The sequence below is a fragment of the Schistocerca americana genome, chromosome 3 (genome assembly GCF_021461395.2).
Source record: "Schistocerca americana isolate TAMUIC-IGC-003095 chromosome 3, iqSchAmer2.1, whole genome shotgun sequence".
In the NCBI taxonomy this organism is placed as follows: Eukaryota; Metazoa; Arthropoda; class Insecta; order Orthoptera; family Acrididae; genus Schistocerca; species Schistocerca americana.
In genome coordinates, this window is record NC_060121.1 from 157678664 (window position 1) to 157702339 (window position 23676).

At 45.0% G+C, this 23676-nt stretch overlaps 1 long non-coding RNA gene across 1 annotated transcript in view; it reads right to left on the reverse strand.

Annotated features, from left to right (window-relative positions):
* LOC124606632 overlaps window positions 1-23676 on the reverse strand; it is a 359736-nt gene that overhangs the window by 79588 nt on the left and 256472 nt on the right. The window contains exon 2 of the long non-coding RNA XR_006978702.1: window positions 17957-18020. This is a non-coding gene — a long non-coding RNA (uncharacterized LOC124606632). The remainder of the gene's footprint in view (window positions 1-17956; window positions 18021-23676) is intronic.

Consider the following 23676-nt stretch of genomic DNA (forward strand, 5'->3'; position numbering starts at 1 on the left):
GTATAAGTGAGCGAGCTGTCCGTGTGTAGAATGGGGCGGGCGGGCGATCTGTCCGAGTAGAACCGAGGGTAGATTATGATGGCCCGGACGCTCGGTACGAGCATTTCGGATCTCCGACACGTGAAACCACGTCTAGACGTCGTGTGGTTGGGCGGCCATCCGTCATTACAGTTGTCGGACGTCGTAGGCTGGGCAGTCTGGTAAAACAGGACAGGCGGCGAACTGTAGCAGAACTGCCAACAGACTTCAATGCTTTTATGGGAATTAGGTGACTTACGTGTGCAGACGTGGTGCAGCGGGCTACCAAGGCCTATTGTTTCCATGCCACGACGTGTCGCCGCGGGTATTCGTGCCAAAGGTAGACATACTGGCTATTAGGTAAGTGATCATAATGTTCTGGATGATCAGTGTATTTCCCTTAAGTCTGATACACGAAAGATGGACGTTTTATGAACAAGAATAAAAACACAGACAGGGTGGCCAAATAAAACGAGCCCAGAAAATATTTACAATGAGACTGGCGCGGTACTGGTCCTTATCAACGGACATCACTGAAGATGGCCACCGTTGAGGTCGATGCGGGCTGTGCTAGATTTACACGTGTAGCAGCTCTGCCTGAGGGATAGCAGCAGTAGCGTCTTCAGCGTTCTGCTGAATCTCTGCAAGTGTGTGAGGATTATTGGAGTACACCTGACCACTCAGTTTGTTCTGTAGGTAAAAATCATACGGAGAGAGATCACGTGATCGAGGAGGCCAGGAGGTTGCACAGCCATTACAAGTTCTCCTCCCCTCAGCGAACACCTCCTCACGCACTCGTCACAAGATTGCCAAGGCGGGGTGTGCAGTTGCTTCTTCTTGCTGAAAATACCCTGTGCTGATCCACATATAGATTAAACAGATTCTGAACATACCGGTTAGCATTAATAGTTTGGGGAAAGAATTTGTTACGAGGGCTTGCTGAAGAGTAATGTCTCCGAATTTTTATGTGAAAACTCTTAAAGCTATTTGAATAAAACAAATTTGATTAACATTCTACGCGTTTGTTCTTTACAGCTACTTATTTATTTCTCAAAATAGTCACCCTGACAATTAAGACATTTCTCCCACTGAGAGACCAGTTTGTTGATACAGACACAGTACAATTTTTGACTTTGTTGATGGACTCCGAACGTCACCTCTGCTTACACAGCTTCATCATCATCAAAGTGGTGTCCTTTTTTTCCCTTTATTCTATTTCAATTCCCCATCGGGGCAGGCTGGCAGCAGCATACTCACTGCTCTTCAGCCGAAAGACATAGATCACACATCAGGAGACATTAAAAAGAACATCAAGGGGAAAATACGGAGTACAGAGACATAAAAAAAGGGGGAACATTATGAAGACAATAGACAAAAAAGGTGCGACTGGAAAACGGAGATAAAAACCATTAAAAAAAGTGACGCACACAAAAAATCACACACTGGGATAGTTAAAAGAACACAAGGCGAAGCATGACCGGAGCATAAAAGTATCGACAGATGGCATAGCACATAACAATCACTGTATAAGTCCAGCACACAATTAAAATTCCAGCTCTTGACGCACAGGAGAACATCACCAAACACAACACTGACGTAACACAATGATGATGATGAGCAAACAGAGGATCTGCCAGGCACATGGAGATGAGAGAGAAGCGAAGAGGAGAGGAGAGAGGGGAAATGGCTGGGGGGGGGGCGCCGAAGAGGGCCAGGGAGGGAAGGATGTGGGAGGGAAAGAGCTGAGGATGGGGTGCAGGGACTCAGGTGGGGGGAGAGGAGGAAAATCTGCTCTGGATGAAGGAGGGGGAAGGAAGTGGGGAGTGGCCTGGGGGGGCGGGGGAGGGAACAAGGCCAGGTTACAGTTGGAAGGAAGGGTATACATCACAGCAAAGTTCATCATCCGGGAGGGGGAGGTGCTGGAAATTGCCCTGATAAAGGACAGGGAGGGTGTGGAGGTTGAAAGAGGGAGGGATACAGCGATAGAGGCACAGCAACGGGTGGGGGGTGGAGAGGAAGGAGGAAACCAGGGGTTGGGGGGGATCAAGCCTGCAGACAGTGTAAAGGATGCAGAGATGTTGGAGGAAAAGGAGGAGGTGGGGGAAGGGGGTTGAGGTCGTACAGCAGCTGTGTGGGGGAAGGAAGGCGGATACGGAAGGCGAGGCGGAGCACATGGCATTCGAAGATTTGGAGGGCCTTGTAAAAGCATGTGGGTACGGAGATCAGATCCAGGAACACTGGCGTAACAGAGGATAGGACAGATGAGGGATTTTTTGCTGTGGAGGATGGTGCAAGGATGCAATCCCCATGTCCAGCCAGACAGGCGTTTCAGGAGGCAGGAATGGGCTTTCTGCTGGATAGTCAGGAGGTGAGGGGTCCAGGTGAGGTGATGGTCAAGGGTGAGGCCAAGGTATCTCAGGGTGGAGGTGAGCGGGATGGGACGACCATAAAGGTTGACGTAGAAATTATGGAGACAGAAGGAGCGAGTGGTGCGGCTTACGACGATTGCCTGGGTTTTGGAGGGGTTAAGACGAAGGAGCCACTGGTTACACTAAGTGGAGAACTGGTTAAGATGGGTTTGGAGGGTGCGTTGGGACCACTGAAGGGTAGGATAGAGCCAGGAAGGCGGTGTCATCAGCATATTGGATTAGGTGGCCAGGTGGGGGTGGCTTGGGCATATCAGCTGTGTACAAGAGATAAAGGAGAGGGGAGAGGACACAGCCCTGGGGGACGCCAGTAGTGAGATAAAAGATACGGGAGTTGGTGTTGTGGAGGGTGACATAGGAAGGACGGTGCGAGGGGAAGGCAGCAACCATGTGGACAAAATTGATAGGCAGGGTGTAGGTTTGGAGTTTAAAGAGGGGACCAGGAAGCCATACACGGTCATAGGCATTTTGGAGGTCGAGGGAAACAAAAATGGCGGAGCGATGGGAGTTAAGCTGGAGAGAAAGAATGTGAACGACGTGAAGGAGTTTGTCTTCAGCGGAGGAGGGTCGGAAGCCACACTGGGTAAGGGGGAGGAGGTGGTGTTGATTAAGGTGCTGATGGATACGGCGGGAGAGGATGGATTCGAAGACCTTACTGAAGATGGAGGTGAGGCAGATAGGACGATAGGAAGAGGCGACATAAGGGGGTTTGTTGGGTTTGAGGAATAAAAGGACGCAGGAAGTCTTCCACAGGTCGAGGTAGAAGCCGGTAGCGAGGATGACGTCATAGAGATGGGCAAGGACAGTCAGGAAGGAGAATGGCAGTAGGTAACACAGTCGCGCCCAGGGGCCATGTTGCATTTGGACTGGAGGATAAGTTTAGTGTCGTGTGCTGTGATTGGAGTGTTGATGTTGGAGGGGGGCAACTGCCCCAAGTACTGGAGACTAGGAGCAAGTGGAGCGACCGAGGTATCGGCACGTTCCATGACGGTGGGGAAAAGAGAATAATCAAAGTGGTGATCATTAGGGATGGAGAAGACCTCGGAAAGATGGGAAGCGAAGTGGTTGGCCTTACTGAGGTTGTCAGGAAGGGGGCGGTCGTTATGGAGAAGGGGGTAGTGGGGTGCGGAATGGTAAACAGTAAGGCGATGGAAGGCGGACCAGTACTTGGAGGAGTTGATAGGGAGGGTGGCATTGAGTCGTGTGCAGGTCTGGCGCCATTAAGTCCTCGAAGGCGTTCCTTAAATTCTGCAAACAGGTGAAAATCGCATGTGGCCAAGACTATTGTCGACGGACAAACCAATGCCTCGGATTGTTGCAGATGCAGTAGCGCCCGTGTATGGTTGGGTTGGCATTGTCATGCTGAAGGAGGTGCTCCATATGTGGACGAACTCTTCGAATTAGAAGCTCGATTACAGCATGCTGTTTATCAAGCACCGACATAGTTACTTTACACACACCGTCATGTTATACGCTACAATTCAGAGCCCTCTAGCGGTATAGGGTTGCAACGTTCGTCAGGGAAGCGGGAAAGTCCACCGAGTAATATGCATGGCATGTAATAGTTGACCCGATATAGAGAACAGAATAAAAAATTACGAATGACTGTTACGCAGAACAATGCAATGTTCCTTAGAACGAGCATGCGTGTCCGAAGGAGGAGGCACTGCGGCAACTACAGCCGTTGTGAAATGTATTCGCAGTTGCCAATACGAACAGCCATCAGGTATATATGGGTATGGCGACAGTGAAAATTTGTGGCAGACTGGGACCCGCACCTGGATTACCCGCTTTTCGCAAGCGCTCAACAACCATCTGTAGTCGTTTCTGCTTCACAACCTGTACTCGTACACACACTATGTAAATCCCGTACAGGGGAGAGTTTCTTTAATTGAAAGTCGATTCGTCGCATTGGCGGGATATGCATGTCCGAATGAACATGGCATCGTTCTTAACCACACGGGCACTGCAGTATCGTATTTATTCGTCAATACCGGACTGCAAAGGTGACTTTCAATTAAAATGACCTCCCATATACGGGAATTACATAATATGTGTACGAGTACAGGTTGTGACGCAGGATTTCACCATGGGACGTGCACGGATAGCCAGAGCGGTTAAAGCCGTCGGCACACGAACCGTGCTGTCGAACGTCAACGTTGAGGGTGCCGAGTGTAACGAGCTGCTGATCACGCAGAAACGATGCGACTTGTGCACACCGTACGTGAGCCTCAACGTGGTATACGCGATCGCAACGCGCTCCAGCGGCAGTTGTCGCCTGTATCTGGCCCACAAATCACACTGTTTACGAAATGGACGGTCGCAAAATTCCTATCTTAGGTCTATTAGAACGTACTTTGAGAATTTTCAACATTGCAGCGCGTCAGAAACCATGAATAATTTAATGATTATAAAGAATCCTCCTCTATTGCAAATATCTGCAATCGAGGCGAATTCTTTATAATCATTAGAACGTAGTTTCCTCCCTTGTCCATATCCTAGTCTTATCAATATCTGTGAAAATGTTATAAGGCAAAAAGGAAAGTAGCATGTCCGCTCAAAGGACATCGGCTTATACAAGTTCCTTTACAAACAGTGGATACAAGTTTAGTTATCTACGTAAGATAAAAATTATTTCAACATTCTCACTTTTTATTAAAACCCTAAGGCCATTCTTACTTGATCACTGTTCCTAAACAGTAGCAGAATCTCTACAACATGTGAATTACGTCACTTAAAAAAGCAAAAAAGGCAAAATATCTAACTGCAAGTAGTGCAATGTGTATTGGAGATTAAGCCAATAGAATAAACTCACTTCTCAAAAAGAGCGAATATTATACTATATACTTATATTAAACTACTAAGAAAGTATTAGAACCTATTAAAAATTCGTATGTTAGAAAAAAATTATTGGGAAGTAGCGGGACGCAAACCACTACCACAACACAAACATTCTTGGGAAGATCTGACCCGACTCATTGCTCACTGCGCCGCTGCCGTTGTTCTTGTGGTGATGGTCTTCAGTCTGGGGGCTGGTTTGATGTAGCTTTCCACGAAAAGCTTCTTCATCTCCGAACAACTGCTGCAGCCTAAGTGCTTTTGAAACCCGCTACTGTATTCACATTTTGGTCTTCCTTTATAACTTTTACGCCCACACTTCCGTCCAATAGTAAACCGGTGAAGCCTTGATGACTGAGAATGTGTGCTATCAACCGATCCCTTCTTCTAGTCAGGTTGCGTCACAAATTTCTTTTCTCCCCGGTCCTATTCAGTACCTCCTCATTATTTACATGATCTGCCCATCTAATGTTCAGCATTCTTCCGTAACACCACGTTTCAAAAGCTTCTGTTCCCTTCTTGTCTGCATTTTTTATCCTTCACACTGCACTTCCAAATACATGGCTACAGTACAGACAAATACATATTCAGAAAACACTTTCTAACACTTTAATCTATATTTGATATCAACAAATTTTCTCTTCTTCAGAAACGTTTTTCTTGCCACTGCCAGTTTATATTTGATAATCTCTCTACTTTGGCCGTCAGCAGTTTTTTTGGGCCAGTTTTATTTTGCCCATCCCGTATTAAGCAAGCTGCGTAGTTCTAGTTCTATGCAGGTATTGGTTTCCACAAAATACAAATTGCACTTGCAAAGCAGTCGCACTTCTTGCTATCGAATGCTTTTTGTATGTAAAGCGATACTACCTCATGCGAAACTAACGGTATCATGCGCCTACATAAATGTAGAAATGTCTTCCATATTTCCATGCGAGTGGCAGTGTTCATTACGAACAATTACTCAATAAAAGTGACTTTCTTTGTTTTCGGCGCAGTAGGGATGCGCAGTCTCACGATGACAGCTTCCTGGCATCAGAATTCCATCTTTATGAAAACGTTAGTACTGAGAGTATTACTGAAATTGTACGAAATGGCTCATTACGAAACAGAAAAAAATATATACGACTGGAACCCAAAATATCTACACATCTCTCCTGCGTGCAGTGCCGTAGTGAAGTCCCCTGCTATGCGGATTATAATTAGGTGGCTACCCGTCATCCGTGTGGAAATGACAGTTAGGTAAGAGTGTTTGTTTTCTTTTCCCGTGGTCACCAATTTCATACTCAAATTTTTGTATACGTAGAGGCAACTGCTGGAAGCATTCGTAGCTACCGCTTCTACTCCCGCAGGAAAAAAAAAAAAAAATTACAGGATACTTGCCTTCGCGACTTGTTGCTCGTAACAGGAGAAGTGGATCGATGCATTCTATATCACGCAACAGACAATCGTCCAACGACAAACACGCTTTGTCGTTCGATCATATACAGAAACGCTGACGCACAGAAGTTTACAGAATTCTGAAAATAATGCACAAAGCTATGCCGGGACACATTTTTCTCTATAGCATGTTACTAAGAACGATTAACGGCTAGGTTACATTTTTCGCGATAAATATCGGGTAACTACCGGTGCTAATGGCGTAGCTGATAAGGACAACGCACTGCGAAAATCTTAGCTTTGCTAATGCAATTCCGCTCACTTGTAGAGCTATTGTTATTTCCTCGCGTGCTTTGCAGTTTTGCTCTTAAATTCTGTAGTCTGCGACTACCCTCTCGCTTACGTAAATGGCTGCCGTTAATTCTCTGCTGTTATCGCAATTCGCGTTTTACGTCCTAAGGTCGCCATTTCGCTTTCTTAAAGTGCTTTTGCTATATCTTTGCCAGCAGTTTCAAAACACTGCGCAATTCGTGCACCTACCGATGACAGTGCTGCTCTGAAAATAGTTTGGGACAAACATCTACCAGTTACGACAACTTTGTGCTAAAAGTAATATTAAGATACAGTAACAAACCATTTAACAATCGCTACAGGAACTAACTCGAGCCTAAACGACAAGACTGATCCGGGGAAATTAGGGAATTCCTTGTAATTTTCTCCTGATACCCACTGGCTATCAGCAGTGGCACAGTAGGACGCGCCCGTTTGTTTTTCCGACAGCTCTTCGATGTACAATTTCCTCCCTATAACACTGTACATCCCTAGGAGATATGTAACTTAAAGATTAAAAACCACACTTTTCGGTTTCCTTTGTGTTTATATCGACAAAACAGAAAGCACGTCTGAAAACTTCGGTTGGAGTATCATGCACAGCTACAAATATACTTAGCAAGGTACTGTAAAGCGCGTGGCGGAGGGTACTTCAAACCAAAATTAAGAGATTTTCCGCCCTATTTGACTCTATATACCTCTGTACGCGCCCTAAACTCTCTGCCTGACGCGCATGGTCCCTACGTGGTAAAACGATGGTGACAACAGAACTGTCGCATACTCTCCTTCGAATGCAGCTTCTTTAAATTTATCCAACAGCGTTCTCGTAAGAACAAGATCGTCAGATGTCAGCTTTCGGACCTATTCAAAAAGAACTCCAAACGGTGGAGCAATTCTCTAAAACTGGTCACACTGATATATTTTATGAGTTTTTCTTTACAGCATTAAGACTAAACTACGCCCGTACAGGTCATGAAGGCCCAACGGCACCGACCGGCGGCCGTGTCATCCTCAGACCCCAGGCGTCACTCAATGAGGATATGGAGGATATGTGGTCAGGAAGCCGCTCTCCAGGCCGTATGTCAGTTTACGAGACCGGAGCCGTTACCTGTCAATCAAGTAGCTCCTCAGTTTGTCTCACAAGGGCTAGCCCAGCCCAACAGCGCTTAACATCGGTGATCTGACGGAAACCGGTGCGACTACTGCGGCAAGGGCGTTGGCTTCTTTACAGTACTACCCGCAAATATTTAAACGTTGAGACACGCTCCATTTGTTCGCTCAAATCTTGTAATGGGATACTTCTTGCTCATTGTTATAAAACACACAACACAAAAGAATACCTTAATTCACCTTCAAGGCAATCTTCAATGGCTTTCGACAAAAAGCCAACGGGAATCGTCAGTCGTAGCTTATTTTGCAATCGACTGTAGCTTAGATGCCAAATGTTTTTGGGGGAAGGTCGAAACGCGACTTTTCTCTGTGCGGGACGACCACGATGGTTGCCTACCTTTCTCCGGATGCATCAGGACTAGTCGTCCCCTGGAAAGATGTTTTCCGTCCTTACTGCCTTTTGCTCGCTGAAAAGTTTGTGCGGCATTAATCGGATACAGATTACCTGCTTGCCCAAAGCATTTGGAACAATGGCGTTGTCATTGTCGTCAGAAGTACTAGTTCCTCGCGCATCAGTCTCAGAAAACTAGCCGACTTAGCTCCAGCACCTGTCGCACCTACTCCACGCTGTCTCTCGTTACGCTTGTGGACTCTCGACTCGAACCTGGCGCATTGCAAACGGCTGGCTGCCTTCCTTTCCGAGACAGCTTGAAACAGTCGCATTCACATTTTCCGCTCGTGGATTCTGTCCCGTACGCCTGCACCAAGATTTTCGCAGTCTGAACGAAAAAGCACGTTCCTGTGTTGCTTCTTGCCATTACGATACGAGGCTCCACAGTAGCTACGTTCCGAGAAGAATCTGTTTAGTTTATTTAGATTGTTAAACGTGGCCCGACACTTCTCGACACCTTACCCCGTGTGCATATGGCAGTGCCCATTTATAACACTTTAACACACATTAGCATGGAGATATCGGCCCTACGTTTTAGATGCACCTTGTACCTTAGGTTGTTCCCACATAAGCTAACAAAAAAACGCATTACTTACTCGATACTTAATAATGCATCTGCCTAACGTGTATCTTTATTTTGCGTACTTTAAACATTTAAATATGAGACCCGCCAGGTTAGCCGTGAGCGCTAATGCGCTGCTTCCTGGGCTCGGGTAGGTGCGCCAGCCACTGATCGAATCCGCCCGGCGGCTTAACGACGGAGGCCGGTGTTCCGGCCAGCCTGGATGTGGTTTTAGGCGGTTTTCCACATCCCCCTAGGTGATTACCGGACCGGTCCCCACGTCCCGCCTCAGTTACACGGCTCGCAGACATCTGAACACATTCGCACTATTCCATGGATTACACTAGGCACAGACAGTTGGGGTACGCTACTTCCGTCCCGGGAGGGGGGGGGGGGGGGGGGGGGGGGGGTACGGGGTGGCGTCAGGGAGGGCATCCGGCCACCCCTTCAATTAACCTTGCCAAATCCGATTAACCGGGCCGACCCTGCGTCATTGCGGGAAAAAGAAAGAAATAAAAAAAACAATTAAATATGAATTCGTACGTTTATCCATGAATACAACGTAGAAGAACGTAAAGCACGTACTAGCCTTCTACATGGTCATTTCTCAAACATCCCCTGCAAATATACCACGTTTGATACGAAAAAATTGCTAGCTTGTTTTTTTTTCTGATGCCAACGTCTAATATTTACATTTTTTTCTTGCTGCGTTGGTATACGTGTCCCTAGTTTAGGGTTACCTGTCGAACAGTTCTTGTAGATGATTCCTGGCAGATTAAAACTGTGTCCCGGACCGAGACTCGAACTCGGGACCTTTGCCTTTGCGGGCAAGTGCTCTACCAACTGAGATACCCAAGCACGACTTATGCCCCTTCCTCACAGCTTTAGTTCTGCCAGTACCTCGTTTCCTACTTTCCAAACTTCACAGAAGCTTTCCTGCGAAGATTGCAGAACTAGCACTTCTGGAAGAAAGGATATTGTAGAGACATGGCTTAGCCGCAGCCTGGGGGATGTTTCCAGAATGAGATTTTCACTCTGCAGCCGAGTGTGCGCTGATATGAAACTGATATGGTAGAGCACTTGCCCGCGGAAGGCAAAGGTCCCGAGTTCGAGTCTCGGTCCGGCACACAGTTTTACTCTGCCAGGAGGTTTCATATCAGCGCACACTCGACTACAGAATGAATATCTCATTCTAGATCTTGTAGATTTTCGAACAATTTTAAATGTTAAACATACTGAAACAAAGAACTGGCATTACATTTCGTTTTAAGAATGGAAGATACGTCTGCACCTTACTTAAATGTTGAATGTTGCTTTATTCAAGTCATCTATGAATTACACAAGCGTTGTTGATGGGTGATTCAAACGTTTTCAAGAGGGTCCTAAAAAGGAAAGATGGCAGATTAGTATTTAACGTGCCGTCGATAGCGCGGTCATTAGAGTCGGACCTCAAGCTCGAAATGCGAAACGATGGGGAAGGAACTAGCCCCTACTTTTTCAAAGGAAATATCCCGGTATTTGCCTGGATCGATCGAGGGGGATCACAGGAAACCTAAGTCTGATTGGCCGGACGCGGATTTGAACAGCTGTCCTCCCGAATACGAGTTCAGTGTGCGAAACACTGTACCACCTCGCGCGGTGAGGTTATTGGAGACAGAGAGAGGATCCTGAACAAGCTGAAGATGGTAAGTGTGTTGGACTCTTCAGTACTTCGACTATCTTTGAAAATGACGAAAAAATGAAGACAATGATAATTGACAATAGCCGAATACTCATCAGATGTTGCAATATTCTTTTCCTCATGCCGAGCAATTCTTTCCTGTGTCTTGGGCGTTAACGTGTGGTAGCAATATCTGTCCGGAAACTTGAATTCCGACAAGAAGTCATTGCCACTGGAACGTTGCCAGAAAGTGACTACACGAAATGGTGAAGAATTTGTGTAAAGTACTCGGAAGAAAAAGGCCAGACTCATTCGAAACATTTTTGTCACCCCAACTGTGTTGCTGCACACAATTCAGTTTTTTCGTGAATTTCTAACCAATATCCACAGTCTCAGACTTCGTATCGCCGAACACACAGCCCTTTGAACTGTAGTGATAGGATGTCACACCAACAATAAATAGATAGAGCTAAACACTATACAGTATCTTACATTGCAGAAGAGATGTGAAGATTGAAAAAAGTACGACTTCCAGCAACCCTTAAATATAATTTCAAACCTGTTTTTTCTCACTTACATACTTCGCGCCAAATATTTAACACATTAACCCATTTGTAAAATTATCTGTGGTGTCACCGCCAGACACCACACTTGCTAGGTAGTAGCTTTAAATCGGCCGCGGTCCATTAGTACATGTCGGACCCGCGTGTCGCCACTGTTAGTGATCGCAGACCGAGCGCCACCACACGGCAGGTCTCGAGAGACGTACTAGCACTCGCCCCAGTTGTACGGACGACGTAGCTAGCGATGCACACTGACGAAGCCTCGCTCATTTGCAGAGCAGATAGTTAGAATAGCCTTCAGCTAAGTCAATGGCTACGACCTAGCAAGGCGCCATTAGCCTTACATAGCTTGTATCTAAAGAGTCTCACTTGTATCATCAAGAGCGATGTACCAAGGATGGATTAAAGTTAAGTATTCCAGAAGCTACGTACTTTTCTTTATAGCATTCATTACGTATCCTGTTACAGGCCTATCTCTTGCCTGCGTGAGCTAAACGCGTGCCTTTCGGCTACTTCCGTGGCGTGGCTGTCTTGCTACGCCACAACATTATCAGATGTTTGAAGTTGTTTTACACCCACATGGAAGTTCAATTCTTAAGGAACCGGGTGTTTACTGGTGTTTAATGAAACCGTTAAAATGTACAAACGGATAACCAAACCGTGAATATCACTGCTCGGTACTAGTGGCTGTTCAAAGTTTTCCAACGCCGTTGCCTCGTTTAGTTTTCTGCCTCTCAAAGAAATGGACTCGGTGACTGAATAGTGTTCGCAAACTAGAAAACGAAATGTAAAGCAATCGCCTATACTCAAAAGACATCTCCTATATTTTTTCTTTTGGTCTTTTTCTCAGCGTTTATCCCGCTCTATGCCAGGTATGGTTGCCATCTTACAGCCAGTTTGCCAAGTAATTTCGCTTTCCGGTTTCCACAGCATGACTGACAGCCCACAAAAAGGGGACACCTGAATTAAACGCAAGAATTACAGCAATCTTTGGTCATATATTGTGGAGAACATCATTTAAAATGATGCCGTAGTTGGTTATAATATCGATCATTTTGCTCGCCCGATGTCGACACAGTTTCCCAAAATATACCGAGCCAGTCTGACAAACGTACTATATTTGAGGTGGTCACCAGGACCGTCAAGTAAATTACTGAATTACGTGCAATAATAATGTCTCGTACTGTAACGACAGAATAAATGGTATAGGTTGAAGAAAAAAGTTGCAGAGGTTTTAAAGAAATCTTGAAAACTAAAACGAACACCTATACAGACTTTATAGCCTTTATTATAAGATGAAGTACCAGTCGCCTAGATCACGTATGGCTGCAATTTACAATGCTCAAACTCCACTGCTCAAATGAAAATGGCTTCCAGATAGATCCGAAAAAAAGGAAATGTGCAAGTTATGATGAACTCACAATCAACAAACTTTTTTAAGTATACAGGTTAAGGTCGTTCTGAAATAAGAGCTGGAAATTTTCAAATTCCAGTGTTCGTCAAGCATTCTAAGGACGCATGACTATTATAGGTTTTCTCCCTGCAACATCCATACAAGCAAAAGTTGCCCACGAAGGATGCGATCATTTCCACACGTCTAAACATAGCTGACTGTTAAATAAAGCGAACTATTTACGTCGTCTGTTGCTTAGAATCGGTACTATACACCGCAACGTGTGCGCTACAGTGACAGAGAGGCGAAAAAAATAACGAAATAATGCATCGGAGTTCGCCCGTCTTTATAATCAAATTGGAAAATCTGTATGTCAGACAATCGCTAAGCGGGTCTAAACCTTCCATTCAATCCCTTATTGATCAGTGGTGTGGCAGTTGAAGAAACGAAAGGCGAAGTTTCAAATTTCACGTTCAAGAAATCGTTCACACAGGAGAACCGTGCAAACGCACCGTCATTTGACCATCGGGCAGAATCTCGTAAGGACGAAATAGAAATAAGCATACCTGGCGTACAGAAACAACTGAAAGATTTGAAAACAAATGAGTCACCAGGTCCAGATGGAATCTCAATTCGTCTACAAGATTGGCGCCTTGCCTAGTTTGCATTTATCGTGAATCTCTTGCCCAGAGTAAAGACCCAAACGACTGGAAGACAGCGCAGGTATATACGAACGATAAAAGAACGGACCCGCAAAATTACAGACCAATATCCTTAACTTCTGTTTGCTGCAGAATCATTGAAGATATTCTCAGTTTGAATACAATGAACTTTCTTGAGGCTAAGAAACTTATGTCCACGAATCAGTATGGTTCACAGATATGTGAGTGCCTCGGAAACTTCTTAAGTAGTAGAAATCATTGTGTTGTCCTCGACGGCGAGTGTTCATCAGAGACAAGGGTATCGTCAGGAGTGCCCCAGGGAAGTGTGATAGGACCGCTGTTGTTCTCTATATACATAAATGATTTGGCTGACAGGGTGGGTAGCAATCTGCGGTTATTTGCTGATGATGCCGCGGCATACGGTAAGGTGTCGAAGTTGGGTAACTGTAGGAAGACACAAGACGACTTAGGCAAAATTTATAGTCGGTGTGATGAATGGCAGGTAACCCTAAATGTGGAAAAATGTAAGTTAATGCGGATGAGTAGGAAGTTCAAACCAGTTATGTTCAGATACAGTATTACTAGTGTCCTGCTACACACAGTCAATTCGTTTAAATATCTGGGCATAGCGCTGCAAAGCGATAGGAAGTGGAACCGGCATTTAAGAACTGTGGTAGGGAAGCCGAATGGTCGACTTAGGTTTATTGGGAGAATTTTAGCAAAGAGTAGTTCATCTGTGAAGGAGACGGCATGTAGGACGCCGGTGCGATCGAGTGTTTGGGATCCGTACCAGGTCGGCTTGAAGAAGGACATCGAAACAATTTAGAGGGGGCTGCCAGATTTGTTACCGGAAGGTTCGAAGAACACATGTTGCGGAGATGCTTCGGGAACCCAAATGGGGATCCATGGAGGGAATGCGACGTTCTTTTCGAGGAACACTATTGAGAAAACTTAGGGAACCAGCATTTTAAGCCGATTGCCTAAAGATTCTACTGCCGCCAACATCTATCGCGCGGAAGGATCACGAAGATAAGATACGAGATATTAGGGCTCATACAGAAGTGTACAGACAGTCGTTTTCCTTCGCTCTATTTTCGAGTGGAACAGGAAGGGAAATGACAAGTAGTGGTACAGGGTACCCTCCGCCACGCACCGTACGGTGGCGTGTAGAGTATCTAGGTAGATGTAGACGAAGGTCGGACAATTGTGCGGACAGCGTCAAGTATTTTGACCAACTTGGGTATGTTCATTTCTATGGACGGTTTCTGAACCTCAGTTTGTAATTAATTTTTTTTTACACACACAAATGAGACCTGGTTGAGTACGCAGAACAACTGTTGTAAAATATTAAGGAAAATGTCTGGCGCACTATTTCCATGATGGGTATTTTTTTGACTGATCATATTACGGATATTTTGGGTAGTGTACATGTTTATTTTATCTAGGCAGGTTCGTAGAGAGAGATAATGCGATTTTGTGGCAGATTTTACACTGGTACGCTGTGAATCTGGTCGGAAATAAATTTAGGCTACCCTGACAATGTCATGCATATCTGGTGCCAACAGATCCAAATAAGGAAGTCTAATTCTCCCACTTTTGACGCAAGAAGGGGACGCCTACGAAGGGACTGTGGGCCGTTGGAATCTCTGTCAGGTTCACTGTGAAATTCGGCACTGAAGTATACCTTCTCTTAAATATATTACACCGTAGATTCTTCGAACAAAAAACTGTTCTTAGCGTTCGGAAGAATGCAGACGTCAAGAGTAACGGAAGCGATCTACAAAACTGTTGTACAGTATCACTGACCTCCATTTGACTCATAGAACATATTCTGAGCTCAGACGTTACGACGTATCTCGAACCGATTAGGCTCCGTGCCAGCTAGCACTGATTCCGAAAACAATGGTCACGCGAGAGCCAACTCGCGCTTTTCTCATATGTCGTTCTGAAAGGCATGGATCGAGTCAGTCAGGTAGCCGCAGCAACTTTTGACTTCCAATGCTTACTAACGAAACTACAATGATAGGGGGTAAAAATGAAATTTTTGGGTCGTTTGATGACTGTTTGATACGGCAGACGTGGCAGCAGTCTTCCATGAAGGGTCATCGACATACGTAGAAGTAGCTTCAGGGGTGCCTCTGAGATATATGTTGCGACCACTGTTGTTCATGTTATACAGGGTTATTCAAAAGGAAGGAACAAATTTCAGTTGTTTACTACAGGCAAACTGTGCAAGACAGAAACACATTGGACATGTCACTGGATAGGGGAAAGTTCAAAGTTTTATGTTCGCACAGACACTATACCATACACGCAACATGAGCACCATGCGTTGCTCGAGGTAGTCCATTTCATTCCACACACCAATCGACAGGTCCCTTTTTGTTGTGTCGACAGCGTCAACAATCCGATTTTTCAGATCTTGAGGAGTAGTTGCCATGGTGGGACAAAGACTAAGTCTTTTATGCGCCTCCAGAGAAAAAAACTGTGAGGATTGAGGTCTGGCGGCCTGGGAGACGAAAAGCAATGAACAACATCTTGTCCACCTCTTCCAGCCCAACGTTGTAGGGTGGTGCTGTCAACACAACGCCGCACGTCAAGGTCAAAGCGAGGCGGCACCTATCATGAATAGAAATGAAATAATTGGAATGGAATCTTCGTCAAGTTGAGGAAATAACAAGTTTTGCAGCATGTCCAGGTATGTCTATCCTGTCATAGTTTCCTTCGCAAAATATAAAGGTCCATAAACTTTGGGAACAGAAACAGCACAAAATACGCGGTCTCCTTCATATTCGACGTCTACGTCAGATATTTAAGAGCCCAAATTCTTACATTGTGGTGGTTTACATTAACCATCGATTCGTCTGAAAACATGAGTTGTTCGGAAAAAGTGTCCTCTGCCATATCCTGGAGAACTAAAAATTGAAATTTCGTACCTTCTATTATGGTTACCGGGACGCAATTGCTGCAGTAACTGCAACTTGTAAGGCTTCACATACAGGCGTCGTTTCAGAACACGCCACACTGGTTGGACTTCTAGAGGGCTCCGCGTGAACGCATCTAGCATACGCTCGACATTTCCTTCACACGAGCGTGGATCCTATGCATATGCAACCAACTTCCTAAAATTTTGTATGCCAGTCATAAATCTGCTTGTGAAAGGGAGGGGGGGGGGCGCTTCTTGCTGATTGGACAGCGGGATGCACGTTGCACATGAACAGTGGATTGAATTCGCACTACATTACAACACATAAAATGATTTCTCTCGTGGTGTAGCCGCCATATTGCCACAAACAAACAATCCTGCTGCGTCAAAACTTTGACCTTTCTCTATCTTGTGACATGCTCAATGTGTTTCTGTCTTTTATAGTTTGTAACAAACACTTGAAATCCGTTCTTTGTTCTCGAAGCACCCTGTATATTAATGATCTCAGACTTTCACTGATGATGCAGTTATGTATTACAAAGTAGTAGATGTAAATGTCGATTCTGGTAGAAGAAATTGAAGAGAAACATGACGCAATCAAATAATTTAGAAGATTAAAAAAATACCACAACGATATCCAATCAGATCTTGCTAAGATCCCCCAGAGTGGTGCAAAGACTGAAAAACTGCTTTAAATGTTCATAAATGTAAAATTCTGCAGTTCACAAAACGCAAATACGATGCATCAAATGTCTACCATTAAATGAGTCATAACTGCAATCAATCAATTCCTGTAAACACCTGGGTGTAACAATTTGAGGAGATACGAAATGGGATTATTACACAGGCTTAGTCGCAAAAAATGGTTCAAATGGCTCCGAGCACTATGGGACTTAACATCTTAGGTCATCAGTTCCCTAGAACTTAGAACTAATTAAACCTAACTAACATAAGCACATCACACACATCCATGCCCGAGGCAGGATTCGAACCTGTGACCGTAGCAGTCACGCGGTTACGGACTGAAGCGCCTAGAACCGCACGGCCACAGCGGCCGGCGTTTAGTCGCATGCATAAAGCTGTTGACAGACTTCGCTCCATGGTAAGATAGTGGAAAAACGCAGGCATTAAGCAGCACTAACGGTCACAAGTTTGCTGGACTTATGAGTGACTGTCGCAGAACTACAGTCTCTTAGCCCTGTCTTAAGAAATTGTCTTTCAATCGGACACTACACGATACTCTCTACTTTTTCAAAACGCATTGTTACGTATCCAGTAAAATAATAAATTTTTCTGCGAAATTGTGTTAAAGCACATCAAACGCTTCAAATATGATCCCTTAAACTGTCCTTTAACTGTCCAAATGCTTATTTGTAAAGTTTACTTGAGGTGTGATATGAGAAGGCTCTAATTTCAAACTGCAACAATGCTATACATGTCCAGGCCATCAACAGTGAGTGGATTACACAGAGCAATGTTACTAAGCTACGTACTGGATTTTTCTGCCTTCATGAACATCTTCCCTTAGTTGCTATAGCTGCTATTTTAATACTGAATGTGCAAAAAAAGCCCCAGAAGGCTCGAGCTGCACGGAACGCCTCAAAGCCATATCGAAAATATATGTACGTGTAGGAACTCACCATACTGATTAACGGAAGACTTAGAGATGCAGTGGCTGATAGCTGGCCGTCCTCGAGGTAGGCCCTGGGAAAGAAAAAGGTCCATTAATTTTCTGAGTGTCACAAACACATTATGTTATTACTGTATTTATTTCGAGGTGAAGTAATGGCATTGTTAATGGTTTAATAAATAAAGCGTACAGATACTTCAACACGTTAGGGCCAGCCGAAGTGGCCGTGCGGTTAAAGGCGCTGCAGTCTGGAACCGCAAGACCGCTACGGTCGCAGGTTCGAATCCTGCCTCGGGCATGGATGTTTGTGATGTCCTTAGGTTAGTTAGACTTAATCACAAATTATGTGATATTTACTTTTTTTTCTAGAAAGCTCTATCGTTGTCGGCTCACACAAAATTACGACAGCTGTTCCGAAAGTAAGATCCGATCGTTCGTGAAACGAAAACCACAGTGAAAATCAACAACAGTTAGCCATTCCTTCCAGCTACCTCTCTAAATAGTCGCTACTCCGACTTAGACATTTGTCGTGGCGTTGTACAAACTTTCCAGTACCTTCGTCACACAAAGCAGCCGCCTGTGCTTTCCGCCAATTCTCTACGCTGATCTACCTTTCGTTGTTTGTGCCAAAATGTTGTCTTCGTCGAAAGTCGTTCGTGTGAGCAGAGATGAAGGGCGCCTATTAAGGGCTGTATTGTGGGTGATCAAACACTTCCCATCGAAAAAGCTGCAGGAGTGTCTTCATTGCCCCTGCAGAATGCGGCTGAAAACTGTCTTGAAGAAAAAACGTCATTTATGTTATGTGGGCTACATAGCTTCATGCGAAATCTCTCACCAGATCCACATACTTGGCGGGAGATCACTGTTGTTTTAGGCATTTATACGTGATCACTTTGCGCTCTGAAGTGAAAAGAGTAGCGTGAAGCTATCGACAGGCGCAGTCGGTTTCCATTTCGCGCCTAATCGGACCTTACTTTCCGAATACGCCTCGTATATTCACAGCTGTTCGTTGCGCCTGGCTCGTAGATAATAAATCATGCGGCAGTGTATTCCTGGTATCATAACTGGCAGAGTCGAAAGTGAGCTACCGGTAGTGTACGCCAGCGAGAACGTGTTAAGGCTGCTGGTACATTGGTTCAATGAAACTGTAAGGTGACTGCAACGTGACTTCTCCGCTACAACTGAATGGGGGTCGCGCTGCACGCAACTCTGGCGATCGACTCAGAAGTGTTGGTTATTGTCAGTCTGCTCCAGAGAGCTCAACACTAAACTAGAGAGACTACTCAAAAGCGTCATTGCATAGAAAATCGTGACGGTGTTTGGCGGGTACGCCATATTGACGAGGACATTCAGGGTTGTTATTACTGCCTGTGCTTGCGACTTTGAAGCGATTCTTCCACCGAACTACAAGCTAAACCTAGACAGCGCCACGTAGTATGAGTCAACAAGAATTTCATTTCTCCTGTTAAGTACAAGGATTTGACGCTTGCCCGATCCATCACGGCGGCTGTGACGCATTGCGTCACGACTTGGCTTCGTATACTAGTCTCTCCAGTTTAGTGTTGAGCTTATTGGTCTGCTCCACAACGGCAACCAAGGCAGTTCGTAATCTTCTCGCTGCATATTGGTAGTTAAGTATGCTTAAAAGAAAGCGGAAATATTGAATTCGTCCATTCATTTGCGATAATGAGACACGTTCAGCTTTCGTATTAACGTAAGAACTTAAAAAGGGGAAGTTAAAGCAATATACAGGATGTCGAAGAAACTGTTCGAGAAGCTAACTGAAAATCTTAGTTTAATCATTACACAAAAAGGACACAAACCGGCGGAAAAAATCTTAGTTCAAGAAAGGCTCCTGCTTGCTTTGAGGTTTACAATTTTTAAAAATGCTTTTTGTCAATAGTGCAGAAAACAGATAGCGTAACAATTTATCATGAGACGAGTCTGTTACGGCGTAAAGTCAAGCGCCGGCATGCCAGTCGGAAACGAGAGAGGAGAGAGGGCTGTGAAGAAGACGTCAGCCAACTGCACGCTGACCCACCCCTCACCAGGATGACAACGCGACAGCAGCGGCCTCCATGCGAGGAGAACATACGCGCCGCGCCCGACTGGCCGCGACCCAGTTCAAGGATAGCATCAAGCCTAGTTATTTCGCTTCCTACTATGTAGTATTGTCTATATTGAAGAAACTTGTTTATTTTGTCTGTCGCCCTTTGCTTGCGACACATCTGTGTAAATACAAAGTTACGTATTGTAATCATTTGCTTTTCGTAATGAAACTCATTAATAGGATTTGTTTGAATTGTCTGTCTAGCGATCCGAGAAAGCAGGTTTCCTAGACAGCCCATCTTTGACGACTATGTAGGATTCAACAGAATCTATATGGTTCAAATGGCTCTGAGCACTATGGGACTCAACTGCTGAGGTCCTAAGTGCCCTAGAACTTAGAACTGCTTAAACCTAACTAACTTAAGGACATCACACACATCCATGCCCGAGGCAGGATTCGAACCTGCGACCGTAGTGGTCGCATGCTTCCAGACAGTAGCGCCTAGAACCGCTCGGCCACTCCGGCCGGCAACAGAATATATACATTTATACATTTAAACCCATTACATACGATACAGTTCTACCGTATTTCAACATCTTTTTAATATAAAGAATTAAGAGTAACGATATGACTTTTGAGAACGAAACATGAAGATTGCTAACATCACATTGCCACTAATTACCTGATGGATAATGGCAACACTGGGAGGTAGATAGGCGGTGAAATGTGGCATCATTAATCGAAGTTACTTTCGTGTGTGTTATATTGAAGAGGTGATGCATTTGGAGTCACGTGTGCGAATGGTGATGATGCTGACTGTGATGATTTGAACGACGCTTCAATACCATCACATCAATGCTAGCACTTCCAAAGTTTAGCGCGAACTACTTGGTTCCAGTCTGACGTTATTAACTATCAAATAACACAAAATGCGAGGACAGGCCCACGAGAGTCAACAGTCAAAGCAGCTGCATCGGTGTTGGTTGCTTGGGAGTGGTACACAGGTTTTTGTCGCCACTGCGTTGCAGTTGCACCAGTGGGTGAAGTGAGAGGGCTATTCGGAAAGTAAGGTCCGATGGGGTGCAAAATGGAAACCACGGCGAAAATCCGAAGCTTTGCTCAGATATGTTTCACAGTGTCTCTAGTATGCCTGTCGATTGCGTCACGTTGCTATTTTCAGTTCTGAGCGCACAGTAAGCAAGTAAAGATGCTTAGAACAATAGAGTCTCCGGCCAAGTAGGAAGGTCTGGTGTTAGATTTCGCCTGATGTCATGTAGCCCACATAACATAACTGTCATACGTTTTCTTCTGCATGACAATTCTCGGCCGCACTCTGAAGGGGCGATGTAGATGCTCCTGCAGCGTTTTCGATGGTAAGTGTTTGAACACCCACAGTAGAGACCGTAACTGACTCTCCCTGAGTTCCATCTCTGCTCACATGAACCGCTAGCCATGAAGACAACGTTCTGGCACAGACGACGACGAGCTGTAGACCAGCGTAGGGAGTGGCAGGACGCACAGGCGGCTTGCTTTTGTGACGATGGTATTGGAAAGTTGGTACAACGGCACGACAAATGTCTAAATACGAGCGGCGAGTAAGTAGAGAAGGTGTACCTAACCGTTGCAAATAAAACATTTTTGATTTTCTCACTGGTTTCCATTTTGCGACCGATCGGAGCTTACTTTCCGAATAGGCCTCGCACAATGCAGTAAAAAGTGTCAAACTCTCAAGTGACTGGTGTCCGAGGCTCATGCCACATGTGCGCAGGAGTTGTTTTGCGCCAGTTGACGAACGGCCGAAGTGTGAAACCTCACCATGTGTTTACAGCACCGTCGAAAGATTACAATTGCCACCAGATAAGCTATCGCACATTACCAGTGCAGATTAACTCTAGAGGTAATACGTTCTGTCAGAATGGAAATCACAAACGACGATGTAAGGCTGTAATTTCATGCTCACTCATAGGAAACTGCCAGTGACACACCAAACTAATGAACAACGATGCTCGCAATTTAATATTTTTTACAAAAGTCTACCAAGAGGTTTTGTTGAGATATGATTTTACTACTATTTTAATTTTTTTCATTCGTTAAAACACAGGTGGCTTCGAAACCGTCAGTGTAGTTTGTTTGCAAAGACCGTATAAAGAGACAGTGTTGCGAAAAAATTGTAATTTCAATGAAGGTTTTCATTCGATGATTATCTACAATTTTCGTAAAGTCCCGCCTCAACAAAAATACTTCAAACAGCTTTGTTCGATTTCTGATAACCAAACACCTTCAGAAATGGACCTAATCGTATAGCGCAACGCCCTAGCTTGCGGGAACTGAAGAGGGTGGGCCACACTCGGATCGAACCAGGGTCACCGATTAACAACGTTGGTTGGTGCACCGGCAATTCGGGGTGTGGGTTTTTGGCTGTTTTCCACTCGTTTTAGGCAAATGCTGGGCTGCTCCCACTTTCCGCCACGAAAATCACGATACACAAATGTTAAATGTTAAAATACGGTCACACAAAGCACAAAGTCTCTGCAATTCACACACAGGGACTACACACGACTATGGCGACAGAAGGGACATGGGCATACATTCACAAGGTTGAATGAAATAACTTTACCAAAACACGAGTACAGTGGAGCCCCGAATCTGAACGGGATAAACACTAACGAAAAGAAGAAGACTAATCACCTTCAGGAAAGGCGGTTTACGACTGGATTGCAGAATTACAGCGTTGTTGTGCGTCCGTCAGCGATGAATTCAGTGAACGTCGACCGAAATCGGTTGTTTGTCAGAGAAACATCGATGCCTCGCGCGACCTGACTGAAGAGGTTCGGCATTTGACTTAGCGTGAGACATGGCCATCCTACCTATATTGAAACCCGCAGCACATTTGATTTTGCGTGGACATTTAGCTATAGAAAAGATCTGCTCATAATGGATCCCACGCAACTAGCGTAAGGAAATGTTCAAATAATTAGAATGAGGAAATGCAAAACAGATATACAACATCCTAAAAGGACACAGAACTAGAATATAATCGTAGTCGGAAATAAAATACCAATTGGGTGTACCAAGACGAACCGAAATCGTCAAAAGTAGCTCGTTCGAGAACAACAACATAATCGTTTATTTCTTTGGTTGCATTGGGTAGGTCGCGATCACTGCTTCTGAGGATCGAAGAACAATTAAGACCGAGTGTCAGCCCAAATTAACATCATTCGCAAATGCACTAGCAGCAACAGGGAAACCCTACTTCAAACCATCAAATCCTCGGCCCCGGCATTCTGTTTCTCAGTAGAGAGCATGCGTCCCCTGTATGGTACAGCTGTGCCCACGCAAGGCAAGTGAATGTTGCGCTGAACAGAAACTGCACGACTCATCACTGTATATCCGCCATCTACAGTCACGGTTTACTGCTTAGCAAGTATTGTACCACCTGATATACGTCTGAAGTGGCTGCAGACGTTTAAAAGGAAAGGAATTTGAATTACCACGGCCATCAATCTCCAAGATCTACTTTGAAATCCACAAGTTTCTTCGGTTCAGTGTCAGCTCTACGTCCTCACGTGCCACCAGAGAACAACCGTCGGCAGCTAGATGTGAGCAACTTCAAACTTGGATGAATCCCGCTGCTTGTCTAGAGCCTAGTGGTACTTTAGACTGGTCTACCTGGACATCGT